The 20,998-nt window shown below is 37.7% G+C and overlaps 2 long non-coding RNA genes across 2 annotated transcripts in view; one reads left to right on the top strand and one right to left on the bottom strand.

Moving 5' to 3' along the window:
* Window positions 1-14,623, top strand: part of LOC111095131 — a 94,638-nt gene extending 80,015 nt beyond the window's left edge. The window contains exon 3 of the long non-coding RNA XR_005356652.1: window positions 13,953-14,623. This is a non-coding gene — a long non-coding RNA (uncharacterized LOC111095131). The remainder of the gene's footprint in view (window positions 1-13,952) is intronic.
* Window positions 947-6,375, bottom strand: LOC111095130. The gene is made up of 3 exons (XR_005356651.1): window positions 6,263-6,375; window positions 2,419-2,495; window positions 947-998 (listed from the first exon to the last, which is right to left on the bottom strand). It is a non-coding gene; the product is annotated as an uncharacterized LOC111095130 (long non-coding RNA).
* Window positions 14,624-20,998: the final 6,375 nt, after the last annotated feature.

Genomic DNA, 20,998 nt, shown 5'->3' with positions numbered 1-20,998 from the left:
AGTTATATGATGCCAGGTTGACCACTTATCATCACTCCCAGCAACATTTCTAAAGTGATGCCAGCAAATATCCAGGAAGAGATTTTAGCCAAGGCCATGGTCAGGAATTCCTAAAGCCAGAGACAGAAGAGTATCACTCTTTGCCTCCTCATTTCTTATTCTTCACCATTGTTCCCAAACACTTGGAACATTTTAAAATGGAAGCGCCAAGGAAAATTATAAACACATTTCAAAAATATCATTTCCTTGGCTAGCCCCTTTTCTATACTTAGTCTGAAAGACTACCCATATGGGGATCCCTTGAGACAGTCTTCATATCCTTCAAATTAGTCCAACTTCCAATAGACAAGAAGATAATTATGCAATTTGATACCTTTCTTTCCTTTCTTACTCTGTCAAGCACGCACACAGACACTCTGACAACACATCCTCCTGCATATATACTTCACAGTTATCTCAAAATAATTGGACAGCACTTGTCTTAATGTAGAAAGAAACATTTTTAATGCCAGTCGTGATGTGGACAGCTAAAAAAAAAAAGCCTATTCTCAGAGTCCTTTTAATTATGTCCAGAGATCTCAGCTAGACTTCAGTTCTCTATTTCCTTCACAGTTGTTGATCTACTAACTGAAAGATCAATGTGTCAAAAAAAGCAGAAGTTTTCAGTCTTAGCAAACTCCAAAGACTACTTTTTACATTTAATAAGGCAAACATGCACAAAGTCTACTGATAACTTGTAAGACTTCTTTAATCTAGGTAGGATACTTATTAGTTTAATGAGAATTTTTTTTTAGCTTACATCAAGTGATAAAGATATAGAAGCAGAAAGAGATATTTATTTTTTTAAAAGACTTTATTTATTTATTCGAGAAACAGAGAGAGAGGCAGAGACACAGGCAGAGGGAGAAGCAGGCTCCATGGGAGCCCGATGTGGGACTTGATCCTGGGTCTCCAGGATCATGACCTGGGCTGAAGGCGGTGCTAAATGGCTGAGCCACCTGGAATGCCCAGAGATAGAGATTTAGATAGGCACATAGAGACGCAATTTGAGTATCTCAAGACTCTGCTCTGTGTGCATGACACATTCATTTGTTTTTTACTTTTCTAATTGATTAACCAGCCTAGATTAAGTAGTACCTCTTTGTAAAATAGTTATTTCTTGGGATAATTCAGCAACTACCTTCACAATTTGCTTTCACAAACATTATCAGCAATTACTCCCACAATAGTCATCATTATATTTTGATCTATAGTGCTTCAACATCCAGTGATGGTGTTTAGTGTTCCTAGGCTGGTGGTACAGGCTGTATATGTCCTCAGAGTAACTTCTGGGCTATTTAAGGGATGTTAGCACAAAAATCTGCATGTCCTTTTATCCTAGTCATTGTTAGGTGAAAATATTCATTTTCTCTCACCAATTTGATTCACTTATCCAGGTTGCAATATATAATCCATACTGGGTATACTCAAGGGTTCTAAAATGAGTAGAAAGGGCATCAAAGAAGATTAGGCAATGGGAGGGTAGAAAGGCTTGTTGATTTTCCTCATCAAGCAAAGCTTATAAGGTGGCACCGTGGGATAAGAAACTGGAGGGAATTACTAGACTAGGAGGCAGTGGGATCCAAAGAACTTGTGCTCCCCAGGAACACAAACCAAATGTTTAAATACGCATTTCTGTGCCCCTGATTCACACTGCTCATTTAAGCATTTCTTTCTAAGCAATGTTATAAGTATATTTTCCAGATAACTAATTACTAATTTCCAGTCACATATCTCATTTTTGTCTTAATAAAGTTAAATCATTAACATTTTCTGAAAGTTCACCATTTTTATGACTTTTACTGCAAATTGTCTTCTCAAAATAAAGTCATTAATCCCCTTATCTCTGAATAAATGAGTATATTATCTATCCTGAACACATCCTAATAGGAACCAATAGTACAAATATTTGTTTGATTCTTTGCTGTGAAAAGCTAACAGAAGATAAAAAATAAGTACATTTTATACCTCATTTTACCTTACCAAATTTATATATTTTAAATGTTGCACCCCAATTGAAATTAAGCATATTTAATACAAAATCCATTTTGGTCAAATTATAGGGTTGAGATACAAAGTGAAAATTATCCAGTGATTTGTTTCTAGTCTTCTTGTAACACTCAGTTCTTGATTTTCTGGGTTGTCATTATTCTGGAAGGTCATTGGTTCCTGTTATTGGTCAAGGAAAACACATCCTTTTACTCTTTGCTGTTTTATCAGGTTAATTATTTGAGTGTGGTTGCAGATGGTGCTTAATATACCTACACACAGCCATTAAGAAACTATAGTAAAATAGATTAATGTCAAGTAGAAACAATATTCTGTCTTGTTTCCAACATCTTAATTTATCCAATAAGAAAGTACTCACTGAATACTTACTGCATGTCATGAGCATGACAGGTGACAATGATGTCTTAGGAAGTTGTCTTCATACTCCAGAAACCATAAAATAAATACTGACATTGGAGTTAAAGCACAAGTTAGCCACTGAATAGCTAGATGATCACCGAAAGACTTCAATTTCTTCCCTATTGATTAGGGGAAATAATGACTACTTCAGGGGATTGTTGATAGAACCAACTGAACACATGAAGTGGCATATAAGACATGATTGGTGGTGATAATAAAGGAGGTGAGAAGTGCAATAAGAGGCTAGTTGGGTGTAACTGTGGGAACAGAAGAAGAAAAAGTATTAGAAATGAAAGAAGTAAAAAGTCCACCCAGAGCAGGATATCTGTCGACAGAACGTAAGCTAAGTGCTCAAGGTACCTGGAGGGAGACTGCATTTAGAAACCTACATACTGACACCTGCCTATCATAGTCTCTTCCCAAGTGACATGGAGACCTCATCTCTATAACTGAAAACTCAGAGGTCAATGTTGACCAAAGAACTTGTTATTGGTGGCTACTCCTGGATTTGTTGTCTACTTTATTAAATTACCAGCCAATCAACTTAACTATACTAGCTCAACCAAGGTCCTTGAAAATAAATGTGCATAGTGAGGATATTTTGTTTTTTATTTATTTCAGTTAGCATTTTTTAAAAATTGTGTTAAGTTTTTTATTTTAATTGTAGTCTAATATTATATTAGTTTCAGGTATGCAATATGGTAATTCAATGATTCTATAGATTGCTCAGTGCTCATTATGATAAGTGTACTCTTTGATTCCCATCATTTATCCCCCCACCCACATCCCTTCTGGTAACCATCAGTTTGTTCTCTATAGTCAAGAGTCTGTTTCTTGGTTTGTCTCTCTCTCAGTTTTTTCCTCCTTTGTTCACTTGTTTTGTTTCTTCAATTCCACATGAGTGAAGATATTTTTGGAGAAAGTTGCTGTGAAGTTAGTCTTTGAAATTTATTTGGTGAATAACTACCATTTGCCAGGAACCTTTACATACTACGGAGGTAGAGGGAAATTATAATAAATTATAAGAGGAAAAATACAGCTGAGACCTAAAGGAAGAATAATAGCTTACAAAGCAAAGACAGAGGCAAATGCACTCCAGGCAGCAGGAGAAGCATATGCAGCTCCTCCAAGGTGAGAGAGAACAGCGCTCTGGGCAGAACTGTGGTGGGAGGCAGGGGGTGGCAGGGAGTGGGAGGCAGGGTTTTAGGCTTATCGGAAGAGGCTGGAAAATTAAGAAGCCACCAGAGCAAACAAGCAATTGCAAGTTATGTTCCAGAGTTTCCGGAATTTGCATTTTTGTCATAAGGGCTTTGTAAAGACATTAACGGTTTTAAGTGTGCAAGTTAACATGATCACATTTGCAAGGAAGAAAGTTGACTCTTTCTGCAAGGGAGAGTGTGGGTTGCAGGGAAATTAAGGCAGGAGTTAGAACAATTAGGAAACTCATGGGGGAGTCAAGGCAGAGAAATTTGGTAGCCAGGACTATGGGAGTACAATAGAAATGGGAAGAAGGGAATTGAATATAGAAGCCAGGTATAGAGAAATCCAGGTTGAATCCCAATAAACTGTTTTAAATCATTTTGGATAAGGAACATTGGGAGAGTCCGTTTGGAGTAGTTGGGATTGGAAGAGAGAAGATGAAGTCAATTCTGGACTGGGTTGACTTTTTAGTGCCTACAATATATCTAAGTTTATATGGCTTACAGACCGTTGTATCAGTGGATCTGGTACTCCAGCAAGTAGGCTGGACTGGAGATAAAAATACAAAATTATTAACATTTAATGGGGATTGAAGTTACATAGATGGATGAGATCACCCAGAGAAAGTGACAGAATATCCTGGGAATGAACTCTAGGCAACAATTACATGTATGAAAGGAGCAGAGGTGAAGAACTTCACCAAGAAGACAAAGAAGAAGTGGTTAAAGAGGTAGAAAGAAAAACAGATATTGTGGTGCCACAGAAACCAAGAGAAGAGGGCATTTTAGAAAGGACGGGGTGGTCTATACTGTCAAGTTTCACAGAGCAGTTATCACTGACATTTGAAAGCCATTTGGATGAAATGGAACAGGCATAAGCCACATTAGAAGAGAGCAGATTAGAGAGATTGTGGAGCAAATGAAGGTTGTGGGAATACCTCCTTTAAGAGCTATGGCCATGAAGGGGAAAAATTAATCAGGGCAGTAGTTAGAGAGGGCCCAAATTTTAGACCACAAATAGCTACCCAAAGGACAAGCATGCCACTGCAGCTGGATTCATTGGAGCTAATGGATATTTTTCAGTCTTTCCAGGAGAGAGGTTACACCTAAATTGGCATGTGGAAAAAGAGTTCTCAACCAGAAAAAAAAAAAAAAAGGAACATATAAGGAAGAAGCAGTGGAAGGATGTTGGGATCATTCACATCATTTTTTTGTTATAAGTAGAAGAAGGGCAAATTGACTTACAAACATTTTGATTAGTGCCCTCTCTGTTTTCTCTGTCTCTGTCTCTCTCCCTCTCCCTCCTTTTCTATTCCTTTCCAATATATTGCATTTAAGAAGCTTCATTTTCTAGTAAAAAGGAACTCATCAGAAGAAATTGTCAGTAATAGTCATGAACCATAGCATTGTCCTGTTTCCATAGTCTTGATATCCAGTTCTTGTTTCACATTCTGCACAATGGCTTTTCTCTTACTTAATAAATCAAACTTACTGTGAATCTACAAAAACCACAGAGCCAAGTGACAGGTAGTTCTAATTAAGATAAGAGCTTTCTTTCAGATCCTTTAAGTGCAGCTTTCAGAATGTTTTCTAGCATTTAAAACAAATATGCTGATATCTGATTTGTAGCCCAAGAAAGCCAATTTAAAATTCTCTATTGCCACTCACATAGTCTAAAAATGTAGGTTGGGCTCAATCACAGATAGAACTGGTTATTGCTCTCTTGAAGTCCGGTAAGGAACATTATATTGTAAGTTAGACTGTATTCATTTCCAAAGCAGCAATATCTTAACCTTGTCATAGTCATAGCACTTCAGGAACAGCCCTTTGCCCTTAACATTTGTTCACTCTTGGAACAAAGCATCTTTTCCTATAAGGAAATATGTATATTTGTTTTCAAAATGAACTCAAACAATTTTCACTTCTGGAGAATACATGAGAAGGTAAATAAATGAGAAAAAACTTTTAAAAACTTCCAGCGGAAGCATATACCCTCTGGAAGTTATGGAAAGGGTTTAAGTTAATGGTTAAAAATTTCTTGCTCATGTTTGAAGGGAAAGTAATAAAATATCATACCAATAAAAAGTAATAATCACAGTCACTGTGGATCTACAAAACCTTATTAAATATCCCTTGACAGCAATTTTGAAAAAACTCAAAGTAATTATCAAGCCTCATTTTAAATTAAAACCTGGCCCTGATGCCCCACGTCACTCTTACGCATACATGGTAACAAAAGAGACTTATGATGGCTTTGTGTATATTGCTGCAGAGTTAGCTGGCTGGCCACCCTTATGATATAATCTCCTTCCACTGCAATTTAATTAAAACAGTGAAAGATCTGACCTTTGCTGGAGATTTTCTTATCCACAACACTAAAAATATCCCCTAGAAGCAATCTGTCAATATGATCTTTCAAGCACGATCCTGATAGTCCTGGAGAAGAGAAAGGAAATGAGAAAAACCAGAACCCACAAAGGTTAGGACATAGTTAGTTGTCCTGAAACCAGGTTTCTGTAAGATGAATAAGCCACTTAATTACTAGAAGCAGTGAGTGAAAGCCCCCCATCTGCTGTCCACATATAATAAGGGCATGATCAATAAGAATTGCCTACCATCCCCACCCCTCTCTTCCAATTATCCTTGTGTCTGTTGTGGTTTGATGACACTGAGAGGCTTGAGAGCCTTCATTTATAGATATTAATGGTAAGTCTTTCTGTCCCATAAGCCCTAGAATTGTCTGCATTCTGTAGCAAAAGATTTCACAATGAAGGAAGAACCCCTCTTTATTGATGGTAACAGCAGTTACCTACACACTCTGTTCTGATGATTGAAACATTCCTGCCTGGTCACAGGATAAATATCATGTGTCTTTATTGCTGTGGTGACAGAGGAAATTTTCTCCTTTTCACCATGGGAATATGGGCTTCCACTTTGAAATATAACCTGAAGGATAAGGAATGGAAATACTGGAGAGAAATAGGATATAACTTAAGGAAAAATGGAGCTCATGATGGGGATAAAGTCCTGCTAATCAAGCTAATTATTCAATAGAGAATAGTTTTAAAAAATGTAAAAAGTCCAGATTTGAAGTCAGACCTAGAGTCAACTTCTTCACTACTTTCTAGTCACCTCTACCTAGGAATGACACTAAACACAGCTAAGCTCCTAGCTCAGCCTATAAAATGGCAACAATACTTATTTTACAGACTTGTCAGGATAATAGGGATAACTATGGGATATCATATGATACATATATTGTTTAACAATAAGTCAAAGCTATTTATAAACAGCCAGAAAAATAAAAATATCACTAAAGAAATTATGGGTCAAGATAGGAATCCACAGATTCCCCAGTGAAATGTAAACTTAAGTTAGATTCTAATGACCAAACTCCTACTGTCAACCAAATGAATCAGACAATCAGTATACTTTAGTCAATAAAACTAGTGCTTTAACTATCCATGCTTTAATTAGTGTCCCATGCTAACTGTGCACTTGGAAAACTGAGATGAAGCTCAGGCATGAGAAAAGGCTAAGAGAAACTGTGTTTTATGTATATATATATCTCCAGAGGTGATCTTCAAATCTTTAACAATCAGTAAGGAACAAGTCTCAACCAATAAGAATGGGTGTTGACTATAGATAAAATAGCCGTGTCAGTGTATACTGGGTGATTATCAATCTGATACTTCTCTATAAGGTCTAGCATTAACCTTTGTATTTAGTAAGCACTCAGTTAATATTTATTGAATTGAATTTGCACTATATTAACCTAGTCATTCAAAAATGGTAGTAAGTAGGGGAAAGAGTTGAATTGATGATGACCAATTTGAGGATTGGTAAAAGAATCATTCTGATTTTTTCCCCATGAAGATTTTTCAGTTCTTGCGGATCAGCTTGGATATACGTCTGACTTAAATTTGATCTTTCATTACTCTTCTTTGAGTAAAAGAATTTTAGATACTTTAATTAATAAACTTATTTTTATTGACTGATTACTAAAATCCATTCACATCTTGGTTCATTCCAAAAGGATATAAAATGACTGTATCTTGATTCCTAGTTTACAAGGAGCTTAGTCAGGATTCTTGGGGTGATACTTAAAAAATGAACAGACAAGTCCAAAATCAGACAACTAACAGACTCAAGACCCATATCTAAATCCTATGATTTCAAGTGCAGTGCTATGCTCTCTCTGCACCATGCAGCCTCTTGGCTGCCTACTTGAAGGCAATGCCCATCTTTATTTTGGGCAGACTCAAGTCTTAATGACAACTAATTCTCTTAGTTCTGCATCCATCTGCCTAAGCTCCAAACTTCAGCAGCTAGGGTTGCACCTGCATATATGCATACTTAATAAGTCAGTACATGTGATTATGAGGCCTCTTGTCAGTCTTTTTACATTACCAGCACTCTCTGATTCCTAGAAGAGGCTGGAATTTCTCTGATCCTTTTCCTCTCTTAGGCCTTTGGTGACCATTACCAATGGCTGTGCTCACCATCACAGATGTTAGTTTCCTCAACACATACCAGTTGACACATACCTTCAGCCCAACTTAATGATTTAGTGTGGTTATATTGGACTCATCAGAAAAGTGAAAGCCATCCTAATTTCAGTTGTGATGAAACATATATACTTTGCTCTTCTACATCTGTTTTTAAATCAAGTAAAAACTTTAATAATTATGTTCAGCAGAGGCATCTGGAAGATGTGTTGATACTTGTTGGCAGCAGACACCAGATGGGTTATTCAATCTGGAACAGATGGTAAATTGATATTAAATAATGATAAGCCTGGACTTTTCTACCATTCATGATTCTCATTTTCTATTGAGAAGTTTACCATTTTGGTTTAACTCAGTTTTCTAAATTCCTCTTTCTAAACCATATGGTTTTAGGAGGAAAAGAGAAGAAATTTTCTCTTTAATCAGAGAATATCTCACACCCTCAAGTTACCCTGGGATTGAAAAATGAACTCTAATGTGCTCATATTATGGTAAAGCTAAGAGGTTCATCATTTTTTTATGGCCACAGATCTAGGATTTTTCTATCCCTACTCTATTAATGTTACCCTCTTCTTTCCCCTTGTATCTCCCCTTGTTCTGTACTGTCAACTAAATTCCTTGGGGGAACTCTTTGCAAAGGAAAACTGCCAAAAGATAATAAAAGCTGCATAAATTTCCAATATCCAAATGTAACTCTCTCCAAAGGGAGGGGTGAAGTAAACAAGTGAGAGTTAAGTCCTGAATGGGACCTCTACCACTTCTGAAATTGAAATCTTCAGCTACATGTGTAGACTAAGGAAATTGAGAGAAGAAAGAGTGTTCTGGTTCTGTGGATCTTTTGCCTCATATTAAGAGAAATGGTCACAGGGTCACTGAGAATAGGTCATGGGTCCACTTAGTGTCATGGATGATAGATTGAGAGCCAAATTGGTAACATACATGGACAGCACAAGCACTGTCACAGTAATGCTGTCCATGTTGACCAGTCAAATCTTCAACCCCTCTTCCTTTGGAGATGGGGAAGCTTCTAGGAAGGAGTAGAATTCATGTAGAGAGAAAAGATGGTAACTGCCCACATGGAGTAATATCCTAGGGTTCTAGACAGCTACTACCATATCTATAATTCTTACTTAACTCCCTAATGCCTAGAATTCTACTAACATAATCTGTTCAGCATTTTATAGCTAATAAAATATAATTTAAAAATGATCAAAGCTGATTTGGTGGCTTGAAGAAGAGAATAAGGAGAAAACAGGTACCAAAAGTCGGAGTTCAGGGAGAGTGATGGAGAAGACACATCCAAATCTAAACAGTTCAAAACTAGGATCATTGAAAAAGATCATGTTTTAGTTTGGGCTGGCCTTAGAAGTCAGAAAAGGTGGAGCAGAATCTCCTTAGTAATTATCTTACTAGCTGTTTAACTTCATTGACAACCCAAAGTAGAATAGAGGTAATAGCGAACTCGTTTCACAGAGGCAGGGAGTGAGCTCAGAAAGAGTGTGTTTTCTCTCAGTTCCACCTCGGTCTACTTTTCTGTATTTAAAATAGACCACAGAGGACTGATGAAGCATCCTCATTTATGAACTATCCATCTTACCAATCACTGGGGATAACCAAAGAGTATACTATGACTAAAAGATATCCTTTTGATCTCCTGCCTTTTCTTATATTTTTTTCCTCTCATTTTACCTAGAGACAGCTGCAGAAGTTAGATGGATGGTTCCTAGGACCACTGCAAAGCACTCTAGACTTTTAGAGAAGTCTAAAATGAATAATATTTATGAAATTAAACAAAAAATACAGACTAGATCAAGTCATAGGTATAAAAAGCCATTACAAAGATAAACAGCATCTCCAAAGATAGGAGAGAGATAACTAAAGATGCCATCATGTCTTCTGGTCAAAGTCAAGGAAGGATGGGAACTGACTGTCAGTGGGATCATTTTTAAATAAGGCTTGCAATGGTGATGTACAGTCAGAGACTTCTGTACAGACCCAGAAGTACAGTCTCAGGAAGGGAGGAGCACTCCTTTTCAATGCAAGAGTAACCCATGCTCCTGAGAAAGAGGTAGCCAGCTCTCTGAATTCCCAGCTCAAGGAACAGTTGTCATGTGCTATTGCAGACTCCTGAGAATACACTCCAGACAGAGATACATAGGTAGGATTTGGGTTCAAATCCCCAAATTGTAAGGTAGGATTTGGGTTCAAAATCCCATGTGCAATTGTCTTCCTTAATGAGTAGAACCAAATCATGCAGGGGCCTAGATAAACAGGATTTTTCAAATTGTGCTCCAGAATTTTGTACAGTTAATCTCACGGGCTGCCTTAGGAGTGTAAGAAAGTTGAGCAAGCAGAGCCTCCCCCTTTACCTCATTAAATTCCCATCGGAGTAGCTCACTTTCATCTGTATATTACTCTGGAGTTCTATGTAGAATCTCCTGGGGACAGATTCTGCTACTAAAAAAATGTAAAAAAACTCACTGACATTGATAACTCTAACTACATTGTGCCCCTTGGATTCTTCCCTAGGGCTCGACCTTGGTCCCCAGGTGGCCTCCAGTGCAAGTCCCTTGGTATCTTATAGCTATGACATAGACCTCTTAGAGATTGCCTAGGGAAGGAAAAGCACAAGGCCATAAAATCTCAGAAATTCAGAAATACCCAATCAAAAAGTAGGCATATTGTGCAGAAGGCAGGGGTGTTTTACTTCTTGACACTTTCCAGTAAAGACCAACCTATAGATCACCACCAAGAATGGACCCCTTCCTCCAGTGGAGCATTAGAAAGTACATGAGGCTGCTTTTGGCTGTTATAATATTGTGGAGTATCATTTTAATCCTTAGTAGGGGCCACGGATGCTAAGTTTCTGTAATATGTGGGACAGTTCTATATAATGAAGTTGTACCTTCCCATCAGAATGCCAGTACCCGTGACATACTCCCCAACATAGCAAAATCACAGGAAATGCCTAGAATTCTTCCAAGAGGTTAGAGATTATAGATATTTGTCTCTTATATAAGTGGGTATATCGTACTGTCAACACATAAGAACATTATACATACAATTGAATCACCATTTTCTAATTCCATATTTTCTGATTATTATTTGGAAACCCATATGGATCTGCTGATGACTGTTCCATTCCCCACATCAGTTATTGACTCACTGTGAATTAATACATTAGCCATCCGGTTCTTCAGTATTGATATATCATGGACTTGGGTTAATGTGCATTGGTCCATGAGACAGATCTATTCTCAGACACAAAGGACTCCTACATGACAGATAACCCACAAGGCTTAAGGCCTACTGGTCTCTCCTTACAACATCCCTGCCTCAACATGAACTTCCTTTCAAACTATAGCATAAACATTTCTCTTGAAGAAAGTACTTAGACAAAAGCAGATTCAAAATTTAATTCTGGGGATCCCTGGGTGGTTCAGTGGTTTTAGTGACTGCCTTTAGCCCAGGGCATGGTCCTGGGGTCCCAGGATCGAGTCCCACATTGGGCTCCCTGCATGAGCCTGCTTCTGCCTCTGCTATATCTCTGCCTCTTTTTCTCTCTCTCTGTGTCTCTCATAAATAAATAAATAAATAAATAAATAAATAAATAAATAAATAAATAAATAAAATCTTAAAAAAAAAAAAAGGATGGCATCAGAACACAGCACTGACCACATAATATTAAACAAAGGGTTGAGATGTAGGACGTTATATGTTAGGAACAAAAATGCAAATGCTTTTATATAAGATTTTTCTCTAGCATTCCATTAAGCATTAATAAGCTTCTCTCTCTTTTTTTTGCTTTTATGTAACTTATGAGGATTTTATACAATATGACTAACTCATAAAATTTTAATAAAATCGGCCACATGGCTAAAAATATCACCCTTTACTGTAATTATAAAGGCAACTTTCTGATTCAGAGTTGAACCAAGTAGAATTAGAAAAAAATAGCCTCTTCAAGAAAAGTTATTTGTTTACTAATTTAGTGTGTTATGTGAAGGATTGCCCTTAATTCAATAGTCTAACCCAGGGTTGAAGTGAATGTAAAAGACTTGGAAGATTTTAGTCCTCTTTCCTGGGAATTTGGTATTCTGTGGCAAATAAAACTTAGATATTTCTTCTTGAATGGTAAGAAGTCATTACCAGCATTTAATGTTATCCAGAATAAAAAAAAAAGTCAAAGAAGTGAGTATTTGCAAAATTTATACTGATGAACCATATTTCTCCCATTTTCTTATTTTTGTTACATCCTACCATATATTTCCAATGTGAAAAAAAATGCAAGACCTAAAAATAACAACTTAATAATAACTGACATTTTTTAAATGTTGGATGTGAACATGGCACACTTGCCAAATGCTTTACAGATTGCAGAGTGCCCAGTGAGATGTAATAGTTCTTTTAATCCAGAGAAGCCTGCAGAAGAGTATTTCCAGATGGAAGTAGCAGATTCCTTAGAGTAGATCTTTCTTGGGGAAGGTTCCATTTCCCAGACTTTTGAAGTTATGCAAATGTTTGGGGAGCAAATAGTAACTTTTTTTTTTTTTTTTTTTTTTTTTTTTTGGAGGAAGGATGCAACAAAACCTTCTGTGACCTGACAAAGGCATTTCCTCCAACCCTGGCACTAGGAAAAATTTAGTAAATTTACTTAGAGAATAATGTTCCTTTGGGGAGAAATAAGCACAGGACCCCAAACTACTTTTGAGGTTTAACTCTACATAAACTTCTACAGTGAATGGAAATGGCACAAACTGAGATTTTTCAGGTACGAAAAGACACCAAGGATCCCCAAAGAGCAGTTTGGTTTGAAAGAAGGGGGCATGGAATGGCAACCTGGGTTCAATATCAGACAGGGCCACCTTTGTACAGACGTGACCTCAGAAGACCTTGATCGTGCTTAGTCATTGAATTCAGAAACCTCCTGGAAAACCCCTTTAGTTGATATGGCACATGCTCAGCTCTCCAAAGCCATCTGTATGGATTGAGTAAGGGAATGAGAGGTTTTGAGAGGATAATTACAAACACTTGTCCTGCCTTTGCAAATATTGATCTAGGTTTCAACAGAGACTTGTAGGCACAATTTCTATTCTGCTTTTAAGCTAGATTGAAGTAGATCTGAGGGTGACTTAAGAGTAACCTGGGTTCAGTTTTACTGAGGTCAAGCCCCTCTTCTTCCATGAATAAAGAAACTCATAATGGTACCAGTGTTGCCATTTACACATGTCCAGAATGGGTAGCACATAACCACACAGAATAACGTCTTCATTGATCACTGAGGAAATGGTTCTGTTGATGGTGCAGATTGTATATAATTCACTACATTTCCAAAATTATATAATATTTTACATGCACACACACCTCACAGAAATTTACAATAAGAAAAGGAGTAACAATTACTTCTTGGTCTTCTGGATGCACTGTGTGTTAGGTCACCATGATCACCTGTGAGTCATGGCTGGTAGTGGACCTAAGACGAAGATTCAGTTTGCACGCCTCCCTTCTCCCTTCCTGTTCTTCCAAGCCCTGGTCCTCTTCCTCAAGCTTATCAATAACAGCAGTGTCTAGGGAATGTGGACCCTGCTATCTGCTGACAGTTTGTGCTATCACTTAGATAATAGGCCCCAATAGCCTGTTGGGGATCCCCTCCTCTCTTCACACAGCCAGGCTTTGAGGTGGCATTTCTGTCACATGGAGACAGAGGCAATTAAACTGACAGTGGCTTATTAGTGCCACTTAGTTCAGGAACAATGAATTTGAGGCCCTGACTAAGAGAGAATCTTCTTTCTTTGAGATGGACTTGATGACTTCCAGACGTCATGTCTATGTCACTTCAGACAGTAGTGAAGAAGAAAATGCAGCTGCAGATCAGACTTTGGAAGATATGACATCTGAACATGCATGCTCTGGCGCTTTAGACATCCACGAGACGGAGCTGAGTCCGAACAGAGCCTACCACTGGTGAGGGCCTGATAAGTATCACCAAATGATTATTAACTCCCCCTGCAATGGCTTTTCATTGCTCTTGGGACAAAGCTCAAAATACCTAACATGATCTATTACGCTCTGTCTTATCTAGGCCCATTTACCCTCTGGCCCTCTCTCTTCCCATCCTCCCACCTGCTATACATAGAGACCATTCCTGAGCAAAACATGCCTTTCATGTATTTTTTAAAAATTTGCATTTGTTTTGAAATTAGCCTATAAAATACCACCATTGGATGTAGATCTAAAGAGAAAGAAAATGTGTTGGATATATTTTCCAGTGAAATATTATCCTTGTTTTATTTAAATAAAATGTTCTTCATTTTGCTTTATAGTATATTGCCCGTAATTAAAAATTTGTATTATAGCTTCAATATTACGGTTGGCTTTGTTTTTTTTAAGATATGTTTGCAATAAACTGAAGAACTGTAATGCCCTTTTGTGGAAGAATTTAGAAGTAATAGAATGATTAAAAATATTAAACAGGTTAATACCAAAAAAAAAAAAAACAAAACAGGCCACTATTCAAAAGATTCAAATACTGAGTAAATCTTAACCAAAATTTTAGCAGAGAGGTGTGTTCATATGCATGTGTCCTTGTGCATGTCTAAATTGACAAATTGACATGCTGATCCAAAATGTGTATGAAATGTAAATGACCAGAAATAGCAAGTCGGAGTCAGTCTTGAAAAAGAACAAAGCTGGAGGAGGCGTTGTACCCCCATCAGGACATATTATAAAGTGATAGCAACAGCGTTGCACCGGCATAATCATATACAAATAGGCTAATGGAACAGAAATAAGGAGTCTAGAAAGAGACACACATATATATGGATACAAATGATTACAAAAATCATGCTCCAGGGCAGTGGAGGAAAGCAACACAAGTGTTGCTAAATTAGTTGCATATGGAGAAAATGAACCTGAATCCATACCTCAAACTATACACTTAGAGTTTATACAACAAACCATACAAAAACCAATTCCATAGGAATTGTAGATCTAAATCTGAAGTGAAAAACAATAAAAACTTTTAGAGGAAAACATGGGAGATGATTTGAGGGTAAACAAAAATTCCTTCAATAGGACACAAAAAAGTACCAGATACTAAAAACCAAAACCAAAACCAAAACACTTCTGCTTATCAAACAACACCATTAAGCTAGTGAAAAGGCAAGCCGCTCAGCAGGAAATATTTGCAATACAAATAAATGCCTGACAAAAGAGTCATAGAATATATGACTTCTGTAGTTCAATAAGAGATACACAAAACAATAGAGAAATGAGTACGAGATTCAAACCCCTTAAAAAGAGAATACGGAAATGTATGAAAAGGTACTCAATAGTCACCAGAGAGGGGCAGCCTGGGTGGCTCAGCAGGTTAGCACCGCCTTCAGCCCAGGGCCTGATCCTGGAGACCCGGGATTGAGTCCCATGTTAGGTTCCCTGCGTGGAGCCTGCTTCTGTTTTTTTTTTTTTTTTTTTTTTTTTTTTTTTTTTTTTTAATTTTTTATTTATTTATGATAGTCACACAGAGAGAGAGAGAGAGAGGCAGAGACACAAGCAGAGGGAGAAGCAGGCTCCATGCACCGGGAGCCTGATGTGGGATTCGATTCCGGGTCTCCAGGATCGCGCCCTGGACCAAAGGCAGGTGCCAAACCGCTGCGCCACCCAGGGATCCCTGGAGCCTGCTTCTCCCTCTGCCTGTGTCTCTGCTTCTCTCTCTCTCTCTCTCTCTCTCTCTCTGTGTCTCTCGTGAATAAATATGTTTAAAAAAATAGTCATCAGAGATATGCAAATTAAAATTTTATTTTTTATTTTTATTTTTTTTTTCAAATTAAAATTTTAATGTGATTTCTCTACACACTCACAAGAATGGCTAAAATCAAAAAGAGTGATAATACCAAGTCCTGGTGAGAATGTTGCACAAATTGAATTTTTATGTATTGTAGGTGAGAATATAGATAGAAACAACCAGGTTAGGAATTGCTCAGTAATATTTATTTAAATATTTGGATTTAAACTGATTATATGCAAGACCTGTGACATTGTAATTGCAGTCCTAGGTATATATACACAGCAGGAATACATATGTAGGAAATGTGCATAAGAATATTCACAGCTGTACCGTGTAATAATCACAAATTGAAAATGACCCAAAATGTCTATCAACAGGAATATGGATAAATAAATTGTTATAATCATACAATTGAACAAGATACACAACACATATGAATAAATTACAATTACATAAAACAAAGAGAATGAACCTCATGGTGTTGGGAGAAAGAGGCTAGACATAGAATAGTACATACCACACAGTGCAATCTCTTATAAAAAGTTCTAAAACAGGCAAAACTAATGTATTAGAACTGAGGCCATGTAGTACCTCCTGAGGGGCTAGGAACTCAAGTAGGCACAGGGCTGTCTGGGAGGATCGAATATTCTGGGCCTTGATCTGCTGTTGGTTACACAGGTGTATCCAGTTTATTAAAAAAAAAAAAAAATTCACCAAGCGAAACATTTGATTTGTGCACTTTTCTTTATGTATGTAATGCTTGAATAAAATAATTCACTTTTTAAAAATGAAGTTTAGGAAGGAAAGTTCAAAGCTGCTATCTATTCTTGTGTGAGGGAGGCCCCTACTCTTCTAAATTGCAGCCAAGGGAAGCTGCAGGGAGCCCTATTTAAAAGAAAGAAAGAGGGCAGCCAGGGTGGCTCAGCGGTTTAGCACAGTCTTCAGCCCAGGACATGATACTGGAGACCCGGGATCGAGTCCCACGTCAGGCTCCCTCCATGAAGCCTGCTTCTCCCTCTGCCTGTGTCTCTGCCTCTCTCTCTCTCTCTCTCTCTCTCTCTCTCTCTCTCTCTGCGTCTCTCATGAATAAATGAATGAAATCTTAAAAAAAAAAAAAAATAGAAGTTCAGGGATCCCTGGGTGGCTCAGCAGTTAAGCGTCTGCCTTTGGCTCAGGGTGTGATCTTGGAGTCCCAAGATCGAGCTTGGAGTCCCCACATCCAGCTCCCTTCATGGAGCCTGCTTCTCCCTCTGCCTATGTCTCTCTCTCTCTCTCTCTCTCTCTGTCTCTCATGAATAAATAAATAAAATCTTAAAAAAAAAAAAGAAAGAAAGAGAAAAAAGAGATCCCTGGAGAGTAATAATTGTTAAGATTGGATAATGGGTACATGTGATTTCATTATATGATTCTAATTTTGTATGTATTTTAAATTTTCCATAGTAAGTACATTTTTCCCAAAAATCTATATAGGAATATAAATCCTGATTTGCATCCAAATCAAATCGGCAACCACTGCAGTCTCTTCATCTTCTATTACATTAGTTAACCCCCTACGGAAACATTGTCACCAAAGCTTTTTACTTATGCAGGAAAGCTCTCCTCCTGGTCACTTGATTCTGGAGAGTTCCCTCTTGTGTATTCTGTTTTTCTCTCCTTGGAAATAAAGATGTTCGCTATTTTCCCCTGTCAAGATACCCACCAGCCAATGATGTTCTTTTCCATCCTCGTGTCACTACCTAATGAAAGACTGAATGACGAATATAAACTTCAGTCGAGAGCATGTAGAGAAGTAGATAACTAAAGAATATGAGCCGAGAAGAGGAGACTAGATGTCTGGCTAATGAGAGGCCCTAAGCCAAATCAACCGAAAAGGAAATGATTAATTATGGGAGTGTAGCAGTAGAGATGCCCCCAAGCAGTTCAGTGAAGTGAAATGACGTAGGTTAGAGAACAAGATAACAGGCTGATTGATTCTGGAACGGGAAAGATATATTTTTAAACATGTATGTCACATACAGATGGCCCTCGTTTTACATATATATATAATTTACATATATTATATATATATACATATAATGCTTTAAAAGGCCAATAAAGTTATAGATAAAAGCTACAGACTATTTTATTTTCTATACACCAAAATATTCTTCCTAAATCAGGGGGTAGAAACAGAGCTTTACAAAAACTGATTTATTTTTAAAAACCTGGGAGAAAATAGTCACCAATCAAGAAGTCACACACCCCTATATGTAAAAATATCTCTGAGTTAGTTTTACTTTGTAATTACTATTTTTGTATACCTTTCTATACCATTTTTATACCATTTTTATTTATCTTCAGGGTTGAACTTTAATTTTTCTCCTCTTCAGCCTGGAGGAAGTGCTGTGCCCTTCCAGGTATGAAATAAAGGGAAGTTTTCCTTTGTCTTGCAATATAATTCTACTCCCCATCTTGCCTCTTCACCAGAAAGAGAATAAGAGAAAGTGGGCTTAATGTCCTCACTAGCTAAATCACAACTCTCCAGTTGGAGGCTAGGTAGGCAGCAAAAAATAAACCTTCAAATGTAGCCCAGTCCCTTGGAAATTCTAAACCAGTGTGTATCCCCACCAACCCCAAGCAAGCCTCATGCTGCCCCAAAACCCCAGCCACTGGGTTTGAAATATGGCAGGGTGGAGGCTTAATATTATACAGGAATTAGCAAAGTGTCCTTGTTTCTTTGTAATGAGGAAATTCCTTGAAGTTATTAACCAAGAAAAACCTCAAAATATAAAACATGCCTCCGCCTCCTATTTCACTGGTGTCTAGACTTCTAATCACTGGTGCATAGAGTTACAGGACAGCTCAGGATTGGGGCAGTCCAAGAACAGCAAGCCAAGCAACAAGGCTGAACCATTGCCAAGAGAATAAGAAAGGAGCCTCAGGGTCTCTTCAAGGATACTGGGTTCCCTTGTGGCAGTACAATACAAAAGTAATGGTGACTTGTGCTGGGCAGTTTTCAGCATATATTGAGGACTCATCCATATCCATACTTGGAAAATATCCTGAACTTAAAAAATACAAGTAATCAATTACACGAGTTGGGGTTGAGATTTTATCTTTTTCTGAAAATAGGAACACTCCTAATATAAAAACATAGTGGCAAGGAGAGCTTGGAATGGCAAGAACAGAATCAAACCGGAAATAGTCCTCTTAACCACACCTGCTAAACCTTTTTGGCCACTTCTTTAGTGTGGAAGAATTGGGTGAAATTAGTGTGAAAATGAACATCAGCTCCTTTATGATATTTTGCTTTTCTGTATATAAGTACTTTAACTGCATAATAGCATGTTCACAAATAGTTTCAATCCACGATGAGTTCTCACACTTTCTGAGCTACTTGGTTTTAGTGCTGTAGGGAGAATACTTGTCTATAATTGGCAGCAACAACAGGATCTAGATGTAGCTGCTTCCAGAACTGATGTCATCAACAACCTAGATTCTTTCCACCTTGTGCTCCCATCCTCAGCATTATCAATTTTCATCTTCAAGCTTGTCCCCTTAGGGTCACAGGATGGTGATCTCAGTTTCAAGCATCACTTCTGTATGCGATTATATCCCAAAATAGGATGGCCAATTTCTCCTCGGGTGTCTCTTTTTCTTAGAAATTTTTCTAAGAGTTTTTTAAGATCCTGCCATATGTTATTGGTTAGAACAAAGGCATATGCCTAAAGTGTCAAACTAATCACTCTTGAGGAGAATGGGATTACAGTCCTGGTCTAGACTAATCATGACTTGTCCCTTGGGGCTGGGCCACCTTTCTTATGTGCCAGGCCTCTTAATATCTAAATAAAACTAGGGCTCTATTAACATAAGCAAAGGGAGGATCAGTTGTTGGAATGGCCACAAATGCCTTCTACCTCAATTCATAAATTTCTATAATAAGAAACCTACCAGGTATTATTACAGGTTGATATTGGGACTAGGTATATAAACATTGTCTATAGTAATGACAGTCCTGTTTCCCATGGTGTGGCAACCAATACATCGGCACAATGTAAGCAAATCTTTTCTGAGTAGCCATCATGTTCTTGTTATGATAAGGTACAATGATGAAGTCAGTCAACCCTCAAGGAATTTGCAATCTACAGAGTCTGAAGGTATAGTAAAGATTTTTGTCAGCAAAAAAACCAGTAAGATGAGGCAGATTTTTAAACAAATGTATAAAATAGAATTCACTAGGATGAGAAAGCTTATAGTCTAGGCAGGAGGTGGGATCAATACTAGCAAATCAATTAGAGAATAATTAGGTAAAGCAGAAATAGTAGATTAGGTTGCTTTGGACTGCTACACTGATGGTACATTTAACTTATTTGAAGAGCCTTTGGAAGTTTTTGAGTATAGTCATGACATGACTAGATGCCTCTGTTGAAAAACATGACAGGGACAAGGAAAAAAACAAACAAACCTGTGTCTAGCAGAACCACTGTAGTAAGTATTAAACGTATAATTTATGAAGCACTATAACCTAAATTTGGGTTGTGATAGTGGTTATAGTACAGCATGTTGGCCTTTTGGCTAAGATCAAACGTGGTAGTGGTTATAGAAATAAGAAGATGGAAGAGAAATAGATTTTTTTTAAATTTTTTTTTAATTTATTTATGATAGTCACGGAGAGAGAGAGAGAGAGGCAGAGACACAGGCAGAGGGAGAAGCAGGCTCCATGCACTGGGAGCCTGATGTGGGATTCGATCCCGGGTCTCCAGGATCGCGCCCTGGGCCAAAGGCAGGCGCCAAACTGCTGCGCCACCCAGGGATCCCGAGAAATAGATTTTAAAGGAACAACAGAGTTTCTGCAAAAGACAGAAATCAAGATGAATTCAATAACTAGAGCCCAGATGAGAAGAAGTACCTTTTAAAAGTCCTCCCAGAGAAGCAGTGGTCCTGACCTGACCCCATGAGGTCGTAGGCAGCATGGAATGGTGTAGAAGGAGCTTCAGAGTGTGGTACCAAGTGTAAACAAAAGAAACTTAACAAAGTCATAACTAAAATAAAGTCAGGTAAAATACCTAACTGAACTG

This window comes from Canis lupus, chromosome 3, assembly GCF_011100685.1.
Source record: "Canis lupus familiaris isolate Mischka breed German Shepherd chromosome 3, alternate assembly UU_Cfam_GSD_1.0, whole genome shotgun sequence".
In the NCBI taxonomy this organism is placed as follows: domain Eukaryota; kingdom Metazoa; phylum Chordata; class Mammalia; order Carnivora; family Canidae; genus Canis; species Canis lupus.
This window is presented reverse-complemented; position numbering and strand designations above follow the sequence as displayed.